We start from the raw sequence: 17,325 nt of genomic DNA on the forward strand, positions 1-17,325 counted from the left end.
AAAAAAAAAAAAAAAAGGCCTGGTATGGTAGCTCACACTTGTAATCCTAGCACCCTGGGAGGTCAAGGAAGCAGATCACCTGAGGTCAAGAGTTCAAGACCAGCCTAGCCAATATAATGAAACCCCGTCTCTACTAAAAAGACAAAAATTAGCCAGGCGTGGTGGTACATGCCTGTAGTCCCAGTTACTTGGAGGCTGAGGCAAGAGAATAGCTTGAACCCAGGAGGCAGAGGTTGCAGTGACCTGAGATTGTGTCACTGCACTCTAGCCTGGGCAACAGAGAGGGACTCCATCTCTAGAGAATAAAAAGAAATGGAAGTTGGTGAGGGGTAAGGTGAGTGAGTACCATCCCTAGTTATAAGTTTGTAGACAGATTTGACTTTTTAAATTATGTGTGTGTATATATAGTTTTGATAAGGAGGGAAGCTCAGGCTATATATTAGATTACAGAAGGAGAACCCAATAAAATCAGGAAGAACCCACTCTCTGGAGGGCAGAGCAACAAGCACTTGGCCAAACCTCTGGGAAACGAACTTGATGAAGAAGGCAGGGCTGATCAAAAGGGCACAGCAGGTAAGGGACCTCGATGTCCCAGGAAACAGGGTGCAATGGACTTGCCATTCTTTTCAATGACACCTTCCTTAAGTGTGACCTGCCTGGAGCATTCAGAGATTAGCAGGAACAGAGGCTCCAGTACCAGGTGCCCCGCTGGGAAATTTAGGGACGTGAGGAAGCAGAAAGGCAGCTGGTGACTTTGCTGCTCTTAGACCGGTCTTCCCTTCATCCCTAGATTAAAGGGAGACTGAAAATTACACCCAGCAACACAGGCTCAAGAGAGGCTGAGGGCGCAGAGCAAGGCTAAGTCCACACTTCGGTTCCCCGACCCCCATCACTTTCCCTTTCTTGTTTATTTGTGGCCCACTCTGAGAACTCTTTCTTTTCTTAATTAAGGCCTGACCCAGGCCTCTTTCCCCAAAGGCCATCCTGTCTGAGAGTCCCGCAGCTGCCCCCAGGGGCCGTGGGTTTGACTGGAGATCCCGAAGAATTAACTGTGGGTGGGTCCCGCATGACCTCAACTCATTAACATCTCAGCAAAAGGAGCCCCAGGCGCCTACAGGTTAGTATTCAACCGCCAGATTAGCAGTTGGGGTGAGAGTATGCCCTTGCAATTCACCTGCAAAGTTGAATTGAGAGTTGCAAAGCAGTGTAAGAGTGCAAAGTCTGAATGTACTATAGTAAGTGTGTAAAGATATTTCTATATTATTTAGAGTTTATGGTATCAAACTCAGCCCGGCCGATGTCTATGAAAAGCATTAACTGTTTACATTCACAGAGCCTTTTTCTCCCACACATGGTTCCCAGGATGACAGCTGTGGTTACCTCCTTTTTTCCCTCCATCTCACGAGACAAGACTGACTTCATTTCACTCCCAGTGTTTATAAACTACCTAGTAGAGAGGAGCTACAGGACATAAAATGCCATGCTCTTTCCAAACATCCTGCATCTCTAAAACTCTTTGATTTGTGGATCCTATAACCAAAACATTTTGTGAATCAGTGGTGGGCTGTTATCCAAGCAGGCTGTTTAGCAGTTTGGGGGCAAAGATCTGTCCCCAGAGGAGATCACGACTTCGTGTGGGAGCACCCACAGTTCCCGCGGGTAGAGAAGGCAGCTTTGCTCCGCCTCTCCTCCTGCTAGCGAGGGTTGGGGACACTGACAGATACCCGGGCTGCTGCCAAGCACCCCGCTCCTACGGGGGCCTCAACGGCACGGCCCCTGAGGTTCTAAAACCGCCTTGGTCCCGGGGTCCCCCCACCTGTCCCCTCTGCGCACCCCTTCCCTGCCCGTCACACACACCCGGGGCGCCTCTTTCCGTCCAGCCATTGACAGACCAGCTCCAAGTCACTCACTCCTCCCGAGGAACACAAACCGTCTCTCCACACGCAAATCCTCCGCTTTAAAAACAGCACACCCCAGGAGTCCGGGAGATGCGAAGAGCAGGCGCTTAGGGAGCGGCTCCGAGGCTGTGGCTAACTCTCCACGTTTGTGGATTCAGCCCCCATCTGCACCCCGACCCAGATCAGACCTGAGGCTGTGGTCGCCGGAGAAGCCCATTTCCTACCTCCAGTTCTGAAGTCACCTTCGGAGGGTTCCCGTCCGACCCCCTCTCCGGGGCTCCTGGGAGTCTCCGCCAGCTGCAGCCGCGCGCAGGGTAATCCGCTCGCCGGGCCGGGCTCCGCGCCCCCGGGGCGGCTCATTAGCCTAATCACCTGCGGGCGGCCAGCGGGCGGCGGCCGGCTGCCCTCCCGGAACGCGCCAGCCCCTGCAGGACTTCCCGAGGGCTGCTCTCCGCCGGCTCCGCGCCTGTGGGAGGACCCCCTCCTCCCTGCGCGCCGCGGTGGAGGAGGTTAGGAAAGCCTGTAATGCAATCCCAAACTCGGCTCGCCACTCCCTGCCTCACTTGTCAAAACCCCACAGCATTCCAGGATCCCTACCCTGGTCACTCCCCTGGCCGGGAAAAGGAAACCGCCCTGGGGAGGATTTCAGGGAGTTTGGGGCTTCTCATCCAAGACACCTTTGTTGACACTAGGGGCTCAGGAGCCTCCTGGGGCAAACCCGAAGCAGGCTAGAGGAGAAAGCGGCGGACCCCAGCCCCTCGCCTGCTCCGAAAGTTCTCCCTCCCCGCTCCGGCCAGAAGCTCCACCCACCCCCATCAATTACACTTCACCGCCACTCCGTTTCATAATCGGCGGCAGCCTGGGTTCTTAGGGGGTGGAGCCCCCAGCTAAAATCACAACCATCGCACGGGGCAGGATGTCAGGGAACTTTCCAGAAATCTCCGGTCAGAGCCTTTCTGCTGGAGTAACCAGATTTACCACCGCGGAATTACAATCGCCGGTGACCGCACGACTGAAGCATTTCCTTTATACCTTCTCCCGCGCCCCTACCCCTCCCACCTTCTGTGGGGTTCAGTCAACAAGCCATCCCCCGAGAGGCCTGAGTGGGCCTCGGCCCCGCAGCCATCGCTCCAGCTGCAAACTGATGAGGAAGCCCGACCCACGAGGCCGAATTGTTTACATCACACCCACTGAGGCTTCCTGTCTTAAATTAATGGGAACACAAATAAGACAGGAAAAGAGTGTTTGCTTTTCTTAAAGCGGGGGAGAGGGCTGGCAGAGGGAGGGGGGTCACCCCACATTTCACTGCTTTTCAAAACTTAGTTGTATTCTATTCATTCCATTTTTCTACTCCTGACATTTGCTGAAAAGTAAAAGCGTCGCTGGTGCCAAACCTCAAACCCTTATGGAACCTCTGCTCAAAATACATTTCACCTGCCTACAAAAGGCATCCAGGGTGGAACTCCCAGGGACTTGAGTCAGAGGTATGGAGAGCTCCTGAGGTTGATGGCACAAATCTCAGTGCAAACAAACTCACTCAAGACCTGGGCCCCCCTCCTGGGACTTGCTCAGGCAGGTACACACTCACTTCACTCTTTGGGGTTCATATTGGAGTCACACCCCAGTCTCACTCCACCCCTCTCTCTTTAAGCTCTGGTGCGGGCATCCAGCAGCTCCTGAAAGTAAATGAGCTTTGCAAGGGACAGATCCGGTGGAATTCGAAGCAATTAATTATAATGGAGGAGGCAAAGAAAGCTTCAATTCCCAGTACCATTACTGCCACTGGAATGGGTAATTAGAGCCGAGGAAGGGCCAACCCATGTCAAGCCTGGGCTGGAAATCTGCCCACTCTCAGAAGCAGTCCCAGAGTACATAGGAAATAATGGTCATCATGACCAGCCCTGGAATTACCCCTAGTTGCTTCATTCAGGTCGGCCCAACAGCCAAACCAGAAACAGGCAAGGAGTGCCAGGCCATACCAGTCCTCCTCTGGAAGAACCCAAAGGAAACAGAACCCCAGGATAAGGTTTATTTCAAGGTGTGGGTACTGCAACCAACAATACCTCATGGGGTTTAGGAAAACACTACTCCAGTGAGAACAAGCTTTGCAGGCCAGTCCTTCAAACACTGCAATTCCTGGGTCAAAGCAAATTAGGCTGATGATTTCATAAAGAGCCAAGAAGCCAGGCACAGTGGCTCATGCCTGTAATCCCAGCACTTTGGGAGGCTGAGTTGGGTGGATCACTTGAGGTTGGGAGTTCGATACCAGCCTGACCAGCATGGAGAAACCCTGTCTCTACTAAAAATACAAAAATTAGCCAAGCGTGTGGTGGACACCTGTAATCCCAGCTACTCTGGAGGCTGAGGCAGGAGAATTGCTTGAACCTAGAAGGCGGAGGTTGCAGTGAGCCAAGATTGCACCACTGCACTCCAGCCTGGGCTACGGAGGGAGACTCTATCTCAAGAAAATAAAATAAAATAAATAAATAATAAAGTTCGGGCTCACAGTGGCTTACGCCTGTAATCCCAGCACTTTGGGAGGCCAAGGTGGGTGGATCACTTAAGGTAAGGAGTTCGAAACCAGCCTGGTTAATATGGTGAAACCCCATCTCTACTAAAAATACAAAAATTAGCTGGGCATGGTGACACACACCTGTGGTCCCAGGTACTCTACTTAGAAGGCTGAGGCAGGAGAATTGCTTGAACCCAGGGGGTGGAGGTTGCGGTGAGCCGAGATCGCGCCATTGCACTCCAGCCTGGGTAACAAGAGCGAAACTCCGTCTCAAAAAAAAAAAAAAAAAAAAAAAAAGAGAAAAAAAGAAAGTCAAGGGTATTAGAACTCTCTAACGGAACCTATTTGGCTTACAAATATTATAAGGGCTTCAATGAATGTTGGCTTCTCCCCCTTCCCTTTTCCCACTCTACTGCCAAGAGGCGGTCGTCTTTCATTAGCATCCTATACATTTCATGGGAATTAAGTTCAAATTGAATAACTTTCTAATAATTTCAGAAGTGCTCCTTTGCTGCCTTTCTATTCTTCCATGACAGTTCCCAATGTTTTAGCTTCTTTCCTCTCTCCTTCAATGCAGGTACATAATAAATTATCTGTGTACATCAGTGCTGTTTAAAGTAAATGTATGGGCCAGGCCCAGTGGCTCATGCCTGTAATCCCAACACTTGGGGAGCTCGAGGTGGGCAGATCACTTGAGGTCAGGAGTTTAAGACCAGCCTGGCCAACATGGTGAAATCCTGACTCTGCTAAAAATACAAAAGTTAGCTGAGTATGGTGGTGGACACCTGTAATCCCAGCTACTCTGGAGGCTGAGGCAGGAGAATTGCTTGAACCTAGAAGGCGGAGGTTGCAGTGAGCCAAGATTGCACCACTGCACTCCAGCCTGGGCTACGGAGGGAGACTCTATCTCAAGAAAATAAAATAAAATAAATAAATAATAAAGTTCGGGCTCACAGTGGCTTACGCCTGTAATCCCAGCACTTTGGGAGGCCAAGGTGGGTGGATCACTTAAGGTAAGGAGTTCGAAACCAGCCTGGTTAATATGGTGAAACCCCATCTCTACTAAAAATACAAAAATTAGCTGGGCATGGTGACACACACCTGTGGTCCCAGGTACTCTACTTAGAAGGCTGAGGCAGGAGAATTGCTTGAACCCAGGGGGTGGAGGTTGCCGTGAGCCGAGACCTCACCACTGCACTCCAGCTTGGAAAACAGACTGAGACTTCCTCTCAAAAATAAATTAATTAATTAAATTAATAAATAAAAACAAATGTATGGTTTTAAGTATAATGCAAATAAATACTCTGCTCCTATCCTCATCTTCGTTGCCTAAGCTCAGTTTAGGGCGTGTAAGTGCTGGGAATTAAAAATGTGACCACAGGCTGGGCAGGGTGGCTCACGCCTGTAATCCCAGCACTTTGAGAGGTTGAGGTGGGCAGATCACGAGGTCAGGAGGGCAAGACCAGCCTGGCCATGGCCAACTTGGTGAAACCCCATCTCTACTAAAAATATAAAAATCAGCCAGGCGTGGTGGCCAGCGCTTCTAAGCCCAGCTACTCAGGAGGCTGATGCATCAGAATCACTTCAACCTGGGAGGCGGAGGTTGCAGCGAGCTGAGATCTCACCACTGCACTCCAGCCTGGGCAACAGAGCAAGACTCCATCTCAAGGGGGAAAAAATATGACCACATCTGTATAATACCTTAATTTCAGGAAAGCTTTTGCATACATATGCCATTCTCATCAGCAGCAGGCCAGAAAGATATGATCTGGTGCGTCTTTTCCCTAACCGGGGTTTCACTGCTGACTGGAAAAGAGATCAATGGCCCAGTAAACAAAGGGGTGCTTAGAATGTGGTCCACAATTTTATCTTGGGTCTGCTTTAAATAATACTTGAAATTGCTACATGCACACCCAGGGTCTACAAATAACATTAATTTGAGTGAGAACTGCTGATACATTAAGAGAATCCAAAGTAGCTTCCACACAACCAAGGAAATGGTTCATTAAAAACAGTTTAGAGTTCAGCCTGATGGCTGATTTCAAAGTGGTATCCTCAGGGGTGATGATCAAAATGACAGGCACAAATGGGGCTTAATGTCTAGATTCAAGAAAAACTGACAAGGAGGTGAGAATCACAGCAGATCATGCATTTAATAGGAATCTGCCTGCTACACTGATAAGAAATAGGCAAGGCAGTGCTGGGGTGAACTCACGTTGGTGGGAGTTTGACAGAAAAGGGAAGTGCTCCCCCTTCTTCCTACCCCATAATAAAGAATTTGACAGCAGACAGACTCTTTCTGGTGGGGGGCGGGGTATGTCCAGTCTGATGCCTCTTATTGTAAGGAAGATGTGGAGCCCCTGGAAAGGTTCCAAAGAAAAACCTAAGTGATTAGAGACAGAAAATAGAACCTATGAGGGGAGGTTAAAGGATTTGGAGTTGTTTAGTCTAGAGTGAAAAAACATGATTAAAGACAAACTTAACAGCCTTTTCCTACTTGAAGAGTTATTGTAAAAACGATACTGACCAGCTGTTTGTCATCTCTACAGAGGACAGAAGAGGTAAGAGATTCAAAATACAACTTTAGAATTTTGGAGGCTGGCTGTGGTGGCTCACACCTGTAACCCCAGCACTTTGGGAGGCCGAGGTGGACAGATCACAAGGTCAGGAGATCGAGACCATCCTGGCTAACACGGTGAATCCCCATCTCTACTAAAAATACAGAAAATAAGTCCAGGCGCGGTGGCTCATGCCTGTAATCCTAGCACTTTGGGAGGCCGAGGTGGGTGGATCACCTGAGGTCAGGAATTCAATACCAGCTTGGCCATCATGGCGAAACCCCATCTTTAAAAAAAAAAAAATATATATATATATATATATATATATATATATACAGAAAATTAGCCAGGCGTGGTAGCATGTGCCTGTAGTCTCAGCTACTCGGGAGGCCGATGCAAGAGAATCAGTTGAACTCAGAAGGCAGAGAGGTTGCAGTGAGTCAAGATTGTGCCACTGCACTTCAGCGTGGGTGACAGAGCGAGACTCTGTCTCAAAATAAGAAAGAAAAAGAAAAAGAAAAAAAAAAAATAGCTGGGCATGGTGGCTCTTGCCTGTTGTCCCAGCTACTCAGGAGGCTGAGGCAGGAGAATTGCTTGAACCCAGGAGGCAGCAGTTGCAGTGAGCCGAGATCATGCCACTGCACTCCAGCCTAGGTGACAGAGTGAGACTCAGTCTCCAAAAAAAAAAAAATTGGGGGTACAATGTAAAGAAGACTTGCTTAATCCTAATGGTAACTGCTTGACCTTAGGAGAGTCTCACCTCATATCACTGTGCAATCTCCATCTATCTGACTCCATGCTAAGTGATAGTTTTGCATGTTTAAGCAGAAGCCAGGCTAGAAAACTCCTTCTATTCCCTTCTAGAACTACAGCATTCCACTGTTATTCCATCACATGTGGGAGTAAAGATCCTGAACCTCTGCGTTCCCTAATTCACAAACAAGGTGCCATGAGAATGTAATGTTCCCTCAAAACACTGGACCTTTGTTTTGTTTATTGGGATGAGCATCGCATAAGAATATGCCCAACTGTGGACAGACTAGATGATATTTATTTATTTATTTATTTATTTATTTATTTTTGAGATTGAGTCTCGCCCTGTCCCCCAGGCATCTTGGCTCACTGCAACCTCCGCCTCCCAGGTTCAAGCAATTCTCCTGCCTCAGCTTCCAGAGTAGCTGGAATTACAGGCACGCACCATCACAACTGGCTAATTTTTGTATTTTTAGTAGAGACAGGGTTTCACCATGTTGGTCAGGTGGATCTCGAACTCCTGACCTCAAGTGATCCACCCGCCTTGGTCTCCCAAAGTGCTAGGATTATGGTCGTGAGTCACCTCGCCCAGCCTGATAAATCTGTTTCATAGTTTCACTCCTGTTCTGTGTACAGGATGTATTGCTTTTTAATGGGTTTCAATAATTAGCTGATGATGATAATGATAAGAAGAGCTATGACTTATTAAGCTCTTACTGTAATTATATTGGGCACTGTGCTAAGTACTTTATGTAGATTATCTTTTTTTATTTTCGGTAGCCCTGTAAAGTGGGTATGGTTATTAGTCTTTTTCTAACACAAGGAAACTGAGTCACAAAGAGGTTAAGTAACACAGCTAATGTTAGAGTCTCAATTCAAACCGATTTGGTCTGAGTCAAAAGGGTGTACTTAATCTTGACACTACTGCCTCTTATCATTAGGTATTTTTAGCTAGTCAGAGGGAGGAAACACAGCAAAAAGAAACATTCATGCTTATTGGCCCAAGCTGATTGAAAAGCAGCCCTTACATAGGTTTACATTGCCTGTGGGAAGAAAATCATCTTTTCCCAGCATAACCGGAAGGGAAGGACCAAGTTCACTTTCTGATAGGGAAGGTGCATTGCTACCTCCCACAAAGCAGAATTCAAATCAAAGTTTACCTTCATACATTTAGTTATTCATCTGTAATCTAACTTTGCATACAGTAGGTCTTCTGTGACTGTTGAATGAATACAAATGCTTTAAGACTGTGATGCCCTAAGACACACTGAACTGAAATGAGATTTTCCAGCATGGTGGTCAAGGCTCTGCTTGGTCATTTCCTTTTTTCTTTTTCTTCAGCTGCTTAGTCAGTAAGTTTATTGCCTTTATCTGAAAAACCTTTATAGAAAATTGTTTGGTTTATCTCTCAGCATCCCACTCCTGAGATCTGAGGAAGCTTGCCTTCTTTTTTTTTCTGAGATGGAGTCTCGCTCAGTCGCCCAGGCTGGAGTGCCGTGATGCAATCTCCACTCACTGCAACCTCCGCCTCCAGGGTTCAAGCGATTCTCCTGCATCAGCCTCCCAGTTAGCTGAGATTACAGGTGCCCGCCGCCATGCTCGGCTAATTTCTTTTGAATTTTTAGTAAAGACGGGGTTTCACCATGTTGGCCAGGCTGGTCTCAAACCCCTGAGCTCAAGTGATTCATCTGCCTTGGCCTCGCAAAGTGCTGGGATTACAGGCGTGAGCCACCACACCCAGCCAAGTTTGCCTTCTTTTGAGCTACCTGATCTTTCTTCTGGGCAAGGGGCATTTTGGGATAGTTCCATCTCTGCTTTTTAACTTCTTTCTTGGGCCTCTTCTCATAGAATGGATTCTGTTGTATAGCAGCATGAACTTTCTTATACTACAGCCCCATCATGTCTGGCGTTACACTGTTCTTTATGTATTGAGAGAACTGTTTCTGGTAAATATCTTCATCTCCTTCTATTAGGTAAAATGGATGTCATCTGCCACATTCTGACACATGATGTGCTTCCAATGCACTTCTGCATTAAATTCCTCGCTTTCAGAATCGTAACCAGGGAGAGACAAGCCTCCATTCACGGCTTCCTTCAGGGCCTCCAAAACTTTATTGCCAGTGGGAGTTCTGGCAAGGCGTGCATCCAAATAGCAGGTAAAGGCTATGATTCTGGCTGATCATCAATGCTTCCCACATTGTATTCATCTCTGGTCACCTCCACTGGGCCTTCCTACATCTTGCCCATGCCAAACCTACTGAGAAGCCTGCGGGCCAGCAGCAGGCCAGAACAATATGCTGTGGCAGAGTTTGTCAGCCAACCTTCACACCAAATTTTGGCAGTTTGTGTGCATATGCTGCGCAGACTCTCATATCCCCTCCTACATGGGCATAAGCAATCTGACAAATGATATCTCTGTTAGGCGAACTCTCATCCTGCACTTGGGTGTGTTGTACTTATTTTTATCCTGTATCACCAAGCATTTCTTAGCATAGTAATCAGTTTTACCCTCTCGTCGTCTTCTCAATTTCATTTGGTATCTCTTAAAGTGGGCCTTATTCTTGAGAGCTTTAACAAACCCCGTTCTGCAAAACAGAGACTCACATCCACGGCTCAGCACAGACCTCTGGCTGGTCATTTCTTTTTTTTTTTTTTTTCGAGACAGGGTCTTGATCTGTTCAGGCTGGAGTGCAGTGGTGTGATCTCAGCTAACTGCAATCTCCACCTCCCAGGTTCAAGCAATTCTCTTGCTTCAGCCTCCTGAGTAGCTGGGACTACAGGCGCACACTGCCATGCCCGGATAATTTTTCTTTTTGTATTTTATTAGAGACAGGGTTTCACTGTGTTGCCCAGGCTGATTGTGAATGCCTGAGCTCAGGCAATCCGTCCTCCTCAGTCTCCCAAAGTGCTAGGATTACAGGCATGAGCCACCCTGCCCGGCCCTGGCTGGTCATTTCCATGGACTTCTTATCAGATGTCCCCTAAGAGTCTTACAATCCAATGTTTCCTTCGACTCAGTGTTTATGAGACAGCATAGGGATGGGTCACATACTTTCCCAATGTCAACTACTTTTAGATCAAGACAAGATTTTTAACGAGGTTTATTGAGTGCTGTTGTATATCAACAATAGATGAGTCATGAGTGAAACTGACATCAAAATGATTTTTAGAAAGGCAAGTGAACCACACACAAACAAAAAATAAGAAGGCTTGATCCAAATTACTCCAAAGGACAGATATTTTCCCATTAGGACAATTTATCCTGAATCTGTAAACAGAGAGGGGCATAATTATACAAGTGTTTGTTAACAGATCTAAACCTCATGCAGCTATAAAAAGCTGGAGAGAGGAAGAAAGCGGAAATTCCCAGGAGAAGATTCCCAACCACGTTCAGAACCACCAGCTCTCCACAAACACAAGCCCCAGCCGTGGCACCAAGCAAAGCACGAGAAGAAACCTCAGGAGTCTGACACAGTCCACAAAAGTAACTTTGAATTGTCCTGAAACCAAACAATGACAATTCTAACCAATCAACTTTTGGCTGACACACAGGGGTGGTGACTTATTGATGTCCCAGATGTAGTTAATGGAAACATGATGCCATGATGCTCAGAATTAAAAAGGTATTTAGTCAATGTTGATTGAATGGATGGATAAGTGAATGAAGTCTGAACAGATGCCCGTGTCTCTTTCCCTCTTTGCAGCTCTGTTGGGAAGACGTCCTCAATGCTTCAACCCCAGCCGGGCATGGGGGCTCACGCCTGTAATTCCAGTATTTTGGGAGGCAGAGGCAGGCGGATCACCTGAGGTCAGGAGTTCAAGACCAGCCTGGCCAACATGGTGAAACCTGTCTCTACTAAAAATACAAAAATTAGCCGGGCGTGGTGGCACATGCCTGTAACCCCAGCTGCTCGGGAGGCTGAGACAGTTCAGAATCACCTGAACCCGGGAGGCGGAGGTTGCGGTGAGATGAGGTTGCACCACTGCACTCCAGCCTGGGTGACAGAGAGAGACTCTGTCTCAAAAAAAAGAAACCAAACAAACAAACAAAATGCTTCAAATCCAAAGCCACCACAGAGGGGCTGAACCATTTGGCATAGTTCCCTAGGAACAGAACAGTTCATGGAACTGGAGACTGGTTTCCCACCCAAAGATATACCAATGGGTGATCTTCCAGTGAACACAGGAAGGAGAATTGTGGTACCTATGGAACACCTTTGCAGGCCTTGATTGAAAAGCTACCATTATTTACAGTACAGATTCTAAACTCTATTTGAAGTCCAACAGAAGCAAGTACTAAGTAGCTAGCACCCATACAGGATGCCAAGACCTGTTCTAAGCCCTTCACATATTTGGTCATTAAATTCTTATTACAATCTTAGAATATATAATTATTACAGCCACCCATTTTACAGGTGGTAAAACTGCACAAGGTTACCTAATTAGCTCATGGTCAGACAACTAGTACAGAGAGGAGCTGGGACTCAGAGTCTCTTTGGAACCAGTGCTTGCTCTTAAGTGCTACCCGATGCTACCAGTCCAGATCTTACTTCCTGCCACTTCTCTGCACAAACTCACTGTTTGCCCACAAATATGCAAAGAATATTCTAATCTCTGCAGGACAAGTTTCCCGACCTCCCTTCCACCGTTACCTCTCTCTTGTGAGTGCTCACATCACTCATTCTCCAGGAAACACACTGAAACTTACTTGGCTCACATCACACCTCTCCAAATACCTCTGAAGTTCCTTTGGTGTTGGAACTGTGTGTTACATGGCAGTCCGGAGATGGAGTGGAATAAGAAAGACCTAGGTTTAAAGTACAAGTCCCATAATTATGACCCATGGGATTCTGGGTAAGTCACCTGACATTTCCTGTCCTTATATTTAAACCATCTGCCTTAAGGGCTTGTTGAAGAGGAGGGGCTTAGTGTCTAGGATGATGCCTGATATTGTAAGCCAGAGATTCTCAATCAGGTGTTATTTTACACACACTTACCCCACCCCTGCAGGGGCATTTGGCAATGACTAGAGATATTTGATAATCACAACTGTGGGGAAGGATGCTTACTGGCATCTGATGGAGAGAGAGAATGCTTTTCCTTTTTTTTTTTTTTTTTGAGACGGAGTCTCGCTCTGTCGCCAGGCTGGAGTGCAGTGGTGTTATCTTGGCTCACTGCAACCTCCTCCTCCCAGGTTCAAGCGATTCTCCTCCCTCAGTATCCTGAGTAGCTGGAACTACAGGCACGCACCGCCATGCCCAGGTAATTTTTGTGTTTTTAGTAAAGACATGGTTTCACCATGTGGCCAGGATGGTTTCGATCTCTTGGCCTTGTGATTCACCCGCCTCAGCCTCCCAAAGTGCTGAGATTACAGGGTTGAGCCACCATGCCTGGCTGAGAGAGACGATTCTTCTCATCTCCCATTCTTTGGACATGGTGGCAATATCTTCTTCCATTTCTACCTTTTACAGTCAGAAAACATGAATATTTTTTGTGCAGTTGTATATGAGAAAATGTAAAACTTAACTGTGGTCTCTAGTCATCTTGAAGCATCTCTGGGAGATGCCCTAAACTAAACCACCTGCCCAGAGTGGAGCATAACAAGATAGGTTCTTTCTTACCTTGGGCCTCTGAACAGACTGAAGCTGAGGCTGTCCTTCCCACTTTAAACACCATCACCTGCCAATTCCTACTCACCTCTCAGGACTCAGCTTAGAGATCACCTTTTCCAGGGAAAAGGGGGACCCTTCCCTAGAATATATTCAGGCCCTCCATGTACCCCAGTAGCGTCCCCACTGCCCATCCATCTGTCTGCTTACCCTTGTAGACTGTAAACCCTTTTAGGGAAAGTTCATGTGGTCTGACACTGTTTTATTCCCAGGGCCTCACACTGTGCCTAGCATATACAGGTGCCCAATAAATATTTGTTGAACAAATGAATATAAATCAAGAGACTCAAATGCATTAATTCCTGCAACTACTTACTGAATGCCTACTATAAATCAGGTACAGAACTTGGCAATGGGAAAACAACTATTTTTACCCTCATACGAACAACAACAACAGTAAAAAGAACCACAGCTAATGTTTATTGGACATTATGTCCCAGGCATCCTGCTAAGCTATTATATTTGCTTTTAATCCTCCGCCAAAAGCCCATGTGGCAGACACTATTATTCCCATCGTACAGGTGAAGAAAGACATCGATTCACTCACACAGCCCTTAATGAAAAAGAGTCTCTGACACATAAGTTCACAGACATCCATTTACATGAACTTAACTCCCACCAAGAAAAGAATACCTGTGAATTCACTCATGAGCTTTTCTGATGGCCATCACCTTGCCTGGAATGTCCCTACTGACTCTGTATATTGCTTGAAACTTACTTTAAAATATTTTGGGGCCGGGCGCGGTGGCTCAAGCCTGTAATCCCAGCACTTTGGGAGGCCGAGGCGGGTGGATCACGAGGTCAAGAGATCGAGACCATCCCGGTCAACATGGTGAAACCCCATCTCTACTAAAAATACAAAAAATTAGCTGGGCCTGGTGGCGCGTGCCTGTAATCCCAGCTACTCAGGAGGCTGAGGCAGGAGAATTGCCTGAACCCAGGAGGCAGAGGTTGCGGTGAGCCGAGATCGCGCCATTGCACTCCAGCCTGGGTAACAAGAGCGAAACTCCGTCCCAAAAAAAAAAAAAAAAAAAAAAAAAAAAAAAAAAAAAATATATATATATATATATATATATATATATATATATTTTTTGGGCTGGGCGTGGTGGCTCATGCACATGACCCCAGCACTTTGGGAGGCCAAGATGGGTGGATCCCTTGAGGTCAGGAGTGCATGACTAGCCTGGCCAATACAGCAAAACCCTGTATCTACTAAAAATACAAAAATTAGTCAGGTGTGGTGGCAGGCACCTGTAATCCCAGCTACTTTGGAGACTGAGGCAGGAGAATCGCTTGAACCCAGGAGGCAGAGGTTGTAGTGAGCTGAGATCATGCCAATGTACTCCAGCCTGGGCTAAAGAGCAAAACTCCATCTCAAAAAAAAAAAAAAAAAAAAGATTAGGCCGGGCTCACTCCTGTAATCCTAGCACTTTGGGAGGCCGAGGCAGGTGGATCACCTGAAGTCAGGAGTTTGAGACCAGCCTGGACAACATGGTGAAACCCTGTCTGTACTAAAAATACAAAAATTAGCTGGGTGTGGTGGTGGACACTTGTAATCCCAGCTACTTAGGAGGCTGAGGGAGAAGAATCGCTTGAACCCAGGAGGCAGTGATCTGAGATCACACCACTGCACTACAGCCTGGGTAACAAAGTAAGGCTCTTTCTCAAAAAATTTTTTTTGATACAGACCATGTGATGTCAAGTGATGTCACCATCACCTACATTCCAGAGGCCATGAGCTAATGTGTGAAAGACACCCATCACGAGTCTATGCTCTGCAGCTGCAGTGAACACTTGAAATATCATTATCTTAATCTGCAGCAGAAGGTTCTGAAGGTACCAAAATGGAAGTTAGAAATATTTCTTTCTTCTGTGGAATGATCAAGGTAAGTTGGTTAGAAAGGTTTGCACAGGGACTTCTGCCTTTGCCTGCTGAGCTGTAAGGATGATGGGTGTGCAGAGCCCTAACACCTCTGGTATGGTTTGGATCTGCGTCTGCAGTCAAATCTCATGTAGAATTGTAATCCCCAGCGTTGGAGGTGGGGCCTCATGGCAGGTGATTGGATCAAGGGGTTGGAGTTCTCATGAACGGGTTAGCGCCATCCTCTCAGGGCAATTCTCATGAGAGTGAGTGAGTTACTGTGAGAACTGGTTGTTGAAAAGTGTGTAGCACCTCCCCCTGCCTCCCTCCCTCTCTTTCTCTCTCTCCTCTCTCTCTGTCTCTGTTTCTCTCTCTGTCTCTCTCTCTCTCAATCTCTCTCTCTCTCAGTCCTGCTCCTGCTATTTAAGGCTTGCCTCCTTCCCCTTTGCCTTCCACCATGATTGTAAGTTTCCTGAGGCCTCCCCAGAAGCTGCCATGCTTCCTGTGCACCCTGTAGAACCGGGAGCTAATTAAACCTCTTTTCTTTATATATTACCCAGTCTCAGGTATTTCTTTATAGCAATATGAGAATGGACTAATACCCCTCAGAGTGTTAGCCGTAGCTGGGCAGATGGGCCTGGGCCTCCCCAGCTAATGGAAGATTCTGTCACTGGGTCTGATGATGAGGTCAGGCACTTCTTGTTCAGGGTCCTGGTGTCTGTGCCTCACAGTGAACCTGCCGGGAAAGAGCACCTACAAGAACAAGCAGTGGAGACGTTGCCAGACTTATCTAATAAAGCAGGCTGTGGACGATCTCTACCCACTCTATGGAAAGGCAGGAGTCAAGGACTTGCTTTCATGGTGACCTCCCACCTGGTAGGGAGGCTGTGGGTCGGGAGGTAAACAGCTTCCACCTTTCCTGATGATCAGAAGCTACTCATGCTGAACAAAGGAACACAACTCCGAGTGGCCAGTTCGTTCGGGCAGGGCTGCAACACCTCCTTCTCTGCCTTGCTCTCTTGGCAAACACCCATTTGTCTCAACATTTCAGCTCAAAAACGCCCCCTGCTTTGAACACTTTCTTTCTTGACAATCACCTCCCCATTCGGAGCTCCAAGGGTTGCTGAAATGGCTGCCTACACGTTGCCGAGATCCTTCTGATAAACCTCAACTGCCTGAGATAACCTGGGCAAGTCTCTTCCTGCACCCTGAAAAAGCTGAATCTATTAAAGGAGTTGATTTATAGAATACGGTTTATTGAGCCAGGTGCCATGCTAGGTGCGGAGGTGGGATGATGCAGCTGCAGGCAGTTGTCGTGTATTACGGGATAACTGCTAAGTCCAGGGAACTGGGAGACGCCATCAGGGGCACCTGATTAGACTGAAAGGTTAGAGAGGGCTTGCAGAAGTGCTTGTAAGCTGAGCCCTGAAGAAAAGATTCCAGGAAACAGAAGTGGCAAGGGCCAAGGTCCATAGCAGAGACGGGGGATGCCATGTTTTGCGGACCCGGAAGGTTCATTCTGGCTGCAAATTTGGTGGGTCTGGGGTCAGTATGAGGAGAGGGGAAACTGAACAGAAGCTGAGTGAGGGCTTGGGAGGCAGTGGTTTGGGCTTCATCTTTGGCGGGCTTTTAACAGATGAGTGAGGTGGACAGATTTCCATGTTAGAAAGATTACACGGAGGCGGGGCATGGTGGCACATGCCTGTAATCCCAGCTACTCTGGAGGCTGCGGTAGGAGAATTGCCTGAACCCAGGAGGTAGAGGTTACAGGGAGCTGAGATTGCACCATTGCACTCCAGCCTGGGCAATAAGAGTGAAACTTTGTCTCAAAAAAAGAAAGATTGCTGGGCAAGGTGGCTCACGCCTATAATCCCAGTGCTTTGGGAGGCCGAGGCAGGTGGATCATGAGGTCAGGAGTTCAAGACCAGCCTGACCAACATGATGAAACCCATCTCTACTAAAAATACAGAAAATTAGCCAGGCGTGGTGGCACATGCCTGTAATCCTAGCTACTCTGGAGGCTGAGGCAAGAGAATCGCTTGAACCCAGGAGGCGGAGGTTGCAGTGAGCTGAG

The 17,325-nt window shown here is 47.4% G+C and overlaps 1 protein-coding gene across 7 annotated transcripts in view; it reads right to left on the bottom strand.

The window, feature by feature from the left end:
• Positions 1 to 17,325, bottom strand: part of PDZD2 (PDZ domain containing 2) — a 462,407-nt gene that overhangs the window by 238,928 nt on the left and 206,154 nt on the right. Inside the window, exon 1 of one of the 7 annotated variants that reach the window (XM_017526827.2) lies at positions 2,123 to 2,662. The exons of 4 other annotated variants lie outside the window; for them this stretch is intronic. The gene's annotated coding sequence lies outside the window, so the exon portion shown is untranslated. 2 more of the 7 variants (XM_017526829.2, XM_037737874.1) reach the window with 2 other exon arrangements.

This window comes from Cebus imitator, unplaced genomic scaffold, assembly GCF_001604975.1.
Source record: "Cebus imitator isolate Cc_AM_T3 unplaced genomic scaffold, Cebus_imitator-1.0 Scaffold44, whole genome shotgun sequence".
Classification (NCBI taxonomy): Eukaryota; Metazoa; Chordata; class Mammalia; order Primates; family Cebidae; genus Cebus; species Cebus imitator.